The sequence below is a fragment of the Acanthochromis polyacanthus genome, chromosome 18 (genome assembly GCF_021347895.1).
Source record: "Acanthochromis polyacanthus isolate Apoly-LR-REF ecotype Palm Island chromosome 18, KAUST_Apoly_ChrSc, whole genome shotgun sequence".
Taxonomy (NCBI): domain Eukaryota; kingdom Metazoa; phylum Chordata; class Actinopteri; family Pomacentridae; genus Acanthochromis; species Acanthochromis polyacanthus.
This window is the reverse complement of record NC_067130.1, coordinates 7721284-7727283: the sequence shown is the minus strand read 5'-3', so window position 1 is coordinate 7727283 and position 6000 is coordinate 7721284.

The window sequence follows — 6000 nt, the reverse complement described above, 5'->3', positions numbered from 1 at the left end:
GCAGTTGTTTTAACCCATAAGAACCCAGACCCATTTTTCCTTAAAGGACTTAATGAGTTAAGGTCAGACATAAAGCTTTACAAAGAAGAAACTGGGGCACTCAAAGTGCTTGTTACACTGGTGTCACCGTGGATTCTTATGGGTTAAGACACATATAAATGACACATCTTATTTTGAAGTTATGTTTGACAAAAACATGAAATTTTTAAAAGTATGAGCCTGTCAAAAGAAGAAAGAAATACATGGGAAGTTACAAGGAATAAAAGGCAGTGAGCGTAAGTCTGTGAGAAATGTCTTTTTTATTATTACTAGAAGAGAATAAATCAAAGCTAACATGATCAAAAAGGTTAGTTTAGATCATGTTAGTGATGAAGAATTAGAGGCATTTTTAGGCTGGTGTAATAAAGTATGACAGGAGGGCAGACTGCCCAGAATTTGGAAGCCAGTAAGCCTATTAATTAAAGGTGGATAGCTCCTCTGAAATCGCATCTTTGTGATCTTTGTGAAGTAATGGAACATATGACAACCAAAGGACTTAGAGAGGCTGAAAGAGATTCATGTCTTTAAGCAGGGCTCCCGAGTGGAGGGTCACCGTGGAAATGGAGATAAATAGAAGATAAATTGGGAAATGGTTCGCAGCTGTGTTCTTGATGTGGATGAAGATCGAGATTAAATATTTATCAGAAAGTAATGATCCACTATTTCAGGTACACAAGGTTGCTTGTTTGGTTGGTATGTTCAGGGGAGAATATGAGCAGATGATCTCATTTTTAGTTTTGAAGCAGAAATGTGAAATATTATAATACAAAAAAACGTACAGTTTGAACAACAGCTTGGGCTTGCATACCAGTCGATGACATTTTAGAAATGCAGCAGTGGAGAAAGATTGAACTTTTTCTTTCCTAACCAGTCAGAAAAAAAACCTGAAATACCACGGGTGCTATCCATACGTTTCCTCTTTAAAGAATAGATTTTCTACATTTTTGTTGTCAAAGAATCTCAAAAAGAAAACCAGACAGTAGTGAATCCTACAATTGGGTTTTTTCTTGCCTCAGAATTGGGCCACGTGAATTAAATTTCTGCATTTTCATGTTTTTTTTTCTGAACATTTGATAAACAAAAATATCCTTTACACTCAAGTAAATGAAATCCTAACTAAGAAAACTGTTATACTTTGGTGCTATTGATTTCCCTTTGGCAGTGGTTAAAGCCTCATTGGGTGGTACCAACCACCTCCTCTATGCAGCAGAAACCCTGATCTTTACCCACGATCCAAGTGCCATTTTCAAAATGTGAACTGATATTTGTGGTAAGTTTTTTAAGGCTCATGTCTTCAGTAGGAACAAGAAGTTTGGGATTTTATAGAGAAGGTTAAAAGCTTTGGGGGTTTTGTTAGATTTGTTGCCAGTAAAAATACAGAATAACACAAGTATGAATGAAAAAACATGTAAAATGTCTTTAATACGAGTGTTTAGGAGGGTGTTCAGGAACAGGAATTGCTGTTTCTGTTGTAAATATAACCAAAAACCAGTAAAATACCACAAAAACAGTTAAAAGGAGGTCATAATTTTGGCCAAGAAACTGATGCACAGCAGCAAACCCTCCCTGAGCTGCAAGAGAATTCACCCGGTCAGCCTCGTGATTTGATTCTTTGCATGTGTGTCAGTCATTCATGAAAATGATTTACTAGAGGGCCGCAGCAGATCAGGGCCATGCCCATGGATAAGTGACACACCGGTTCACTCGCAGGACAGCAGATGTGCAGAGCATCACAGTTTGTGTTTGTCTACAGTACACTGGGTCTATTTTTGTTCACCCTGATGATGGCACACCGCTGCACCAACATCCAAACACCTGAAACGTGTTAGCAGAGAGTGTAGCTGCCACAGACGAGCCACAAATTACGGCAGTTGGGTGAAGCTCGCGTTCAGGAAATGTGAACAGACTACAGGCTGTTCCTCCACAGTTCTGAGAGCCGGCTGAGCGTTGCGGCTCAAGACAGGACATGCTGTTCAGAAAAGCACGGTGCCAAGATGGGCAGCGTTTGCTTCACGAGAGAATAGAGAGAACTGAAAGCAGAGGCGTAGTGAGATTTAAGAGACACCCCATGGGAACTGGGCGCTCTTCTTTTGTATTGTCGCCACTACAAGTTACAAAACAGAGAAAACAGGAAGTTTAACATCCTGAACGCAAAAAAAGAAACCCATAGGGCTTGACCAGATCTAATCGTAGAAACCACATTGTCCTTTAGGCCTCCTGTTGTTCTCATTGACGGGGATCAAAAAATATTGTTTCCCCCGTCTGAAAAAAATACAAAAAAATCAGCAAAAAAATTCATCAAATTTCTGAAAATTTGCAAAATCTTCAGGAAGAAAATTCCAATAATTACTTAAAAGTTTTATTTTTTTAAAAATCCTCCAATTTGGCAAGAAAATTCTTGTAAATATTTTTGAAAAACGAGTAAAAATCTTCCAACCCCCCCCCCCAAAAAAATTTCTAAAGTAATTACATAAATATCAGTAAAACTTCTAATATTCTCTTTAAGAACATTCACAAAAAATTTACCAAAATCCATCAAAATTCACTGGATTTTTTTGTGAATGTTCTTAAAGAAACATTTTTAACATTTCAAAAAATGTTCAAAAAATTCCCCAAAATGTTGAAAATCTGGACATCAGAAGTTTAACTGTGAAAATATATATTTTTTCCACAAATTCAAACTTTAAAACGGGTGAATTTTGACCTGCAGGACGACACAAGGGTTAAATTAGCCCACGTCTTGCAATGTTTCTGAAAAATGCACACTTTCAGCAACCCAAGAGAAAGATAAGGAAGAATTTCATAATGCAATAGGAGAAGCAGTTCTAGTTAGAACCAATTTAAGGGCGAGTTTCTGTAGTTTCTCTGCCACAGTCTGACAGTTCCTCTCTGCAGATGGCACTGAGGTGGGACTCACATTGCAGGCAGCCTTCCAGCACTACAGAGGGTTGGTGGTGTTACTTTATTTATTTGCATGTGTCGTCTGCGGTTTCACTGTGCCTCTTGCTGCTGAACATGCTGTCAGAATGTTTCTCAATTTGTGCCTCGGCTATCTGCAGCACTTTGTTTGTGTGCCTTTCTTAAGTTGCAGTGTGTCGATCTAAGTCAACCACACAGACAGTGAGAACTGAGATGGAACAAGTGTTCTGTTATCTTGAAACATTCAAGATAAAAACAGGCAGTTTTTGTACAGCAGTCCTCTAGTTTTAGGCGTAGGTAAAACTTGGAGCAATCCAAAGAGCATCTATTCAGACTAGAATTATTGATACACCTCTGTCTGTTGAATTCAGGCGTAAACTAACCGTGACGTCACCCGTTGGTTTCAACGCTGAGAAAATGAAGCCCGGATTTTGCTACTTCCTGGTCGCCGTTTTGGATTTTTTGGAGCCAGTGACGTAAAAAGCGTCATCAAACAGACTGGACCGGAGAGCAACTAGGGGCAGGATTGGCTGAGGACTCTCTTATCCCGCCCACATTTTCCCGCAGAGGCTTCTGTTGCTGTCTATCAAGTATAGCCACGCCCCCTGGCTCCGCCAACTTTAACGATTTATTTAAAATTCAGTATTGATTTATTTTAAGATCGGCCACCTGATCTCTCATTTCGACCATGAAAACTAACAGGAAAAAAATCCTGAGCTGTAGAAAATCAGTCTATCAAATTTTATTTTTTCCAAAAATGAATTGGGGTCTATGGAGCTAAAGCTTTTTGAAGCCAACCCTAGCGGACGGCGTGATATTGCAAGTTTTTGACACTTCCGGGTGGGCTTCAATTCTGGAGCCAGATGCTACGTCCACTATATATACAGTCTATGGTTGAATTCAATGAATGATAATAGCGGATTATTATCCAAACAAAGAGAAAAATAATACCAAAGCCACATAAAAGATTCTAAACCTGTATGTGAATAACAGCTGAATGGGACAGACTGAGCTTTGCACCAGAGGTCTATAAAACACCAGAAGAGGAAGCACTGAGGAGAAACTAATTGGAGATATCAACTTTAAAGCTCAAAGTTCAGTGAAACCTTAAAGACACACGTTTAGAACAATGACAAATGTTGACAACTTCAATGTGTCGTCTACAAACAATCTTTAAGTTGAGCATTGGCAATGCTTCTGGTTCTTTGTAGATTTGCTTGAAGCGTGAACCAACAGGAATAAGAGAACGGATGGCTGTATGTGGAGAAGTGGTCAGTAGTGGTGACCATTGTTGAACATGAAGACATATTTGTGAAATTACTGGATGGAATCTCAAGCCGCAGTCTGGAAACGTTAAGGTCACATCTACTGCGCCTTATGGTTTGAGGGTGAGCTGCCGCCTCAAGCAAAGGAGCTGAAATATCTTGAGATTTTGTTCATGAGGAAGAAAAAGGAACATAAGATGGACAGACAGATTAGGGCATAATCAATAATATTATGGGTGCGGTAACGGACTTTCATGGTGAGGAGGTGAAGTTCGGAATTCACCAAATAAGCAACGCTCAGACCCTCACCTGTGATCATGAACTCTGGGTAGTGACCAAAAGAGGTCACATATATGAGCAACCAAAAGGACTTTTGTCTTTAGGGTGGCTGGGTTCAACTTTAGAGACAAGATGAGGTGTTTGGACATCCAGAGGAAGTTCTAAGTAGATCCGATGCTCCTTTGAGTCGAAACGAGGCAACTGAGGTGGTTTGAACATCTGATTAGGATGCTTCTTAGGCCCATTCCTTTGGATGTTTTCTGAGGATGTCCAACTTCAAAAAGACCTCAGAGGAGGCCCAGAACTCATTGGAGGGGTTACATATCTCATCTGGCCTGGAAACAGCTCAGGATCACTCAGAAGGAATTGGAAAATGTTGCTGGAAAGAGGGAACTGCTGGTATGGACGGGTGGATGGATGGATGGATGGATGGATGGATGGATGGACGGACGGACGGACGGACGGACGGACGGACGGACGGACGGACGGACGGATGGATGGACGGACGGATGGATGGATGGATGGATGGATGGATGGATGGTGTATGATGATAGCATGCTGATTTTCCGCTGGTTTCCCTTACACAGATGTTCATAACTCAAGTAAATCCAAGTTCCTCGTAACCAGAAAGTGGGGCAAGAAAATGAATTTGGACATCAGAGGTGGATGCTTTCAAAGCTGAACCCTGATTGAAGGGATTTCCTTTAAATCATCTGATTTCAGCCATAAATGTATAACCACAGGTGTGAGCTAACCCTCAGGCTAGTTCTTACAGTATGATTCAGTCCATATTAACCAGCTGTCTGCCATTACACTCAAACTGCTGCTGAGTGAAATATTGTTTTATACCCTTTGCTTCAGCCGAGGAATGTTGGCACACGTCTTCAACTGATTCCCTGAAGCACCGTGACATGGACTTGATCAGGCCTTTGGGCATCGTCACTGGTCTGTAAGGCCTCTTTTTAGTACATCCAGGCTTCTGCAGAGAGTTCGCTTCTCACAACAGTACAACAAATACTGTTGCCTGGTTAGGAGAAACACTTCTGCTGTTTATGGAGTTATTAGAGAGGTTTAGCTTTGAGCTGACAGGAGCATCACGGCTCATAAGAGAACAAGAGTATGAGGACTCTATGGAGCTGAAGTGTTTTCTGTATATAAACATGCAGTAGAGGAAGCTTGCATGCTAATCTGTCTGCAGGGTCTGCAGTCTTCTGGCACCAGAAGAGGGCAACAAAAGAGCCTGCAAAGAGGGCCTCGAGGGTGGAGTTAACTGGAGTGAACTGTGATAAATAAATTTAGGATTTCAGTAAATCACCACAGCAGGTTGTTTTCCTGAGTATCATCAGAGCAGCATGGCTTCAGGAATCAGTGTCGACTTATCGGCCAGTCAGTGTTGATTCACATTCTGGTTAAGTTCAGGAAAATATCCCAGTTCGGCTGACACTTTCACAACAAAACTACATGCTAGTCAGTTGGTTAAGTTTAGGCAGGAAATATC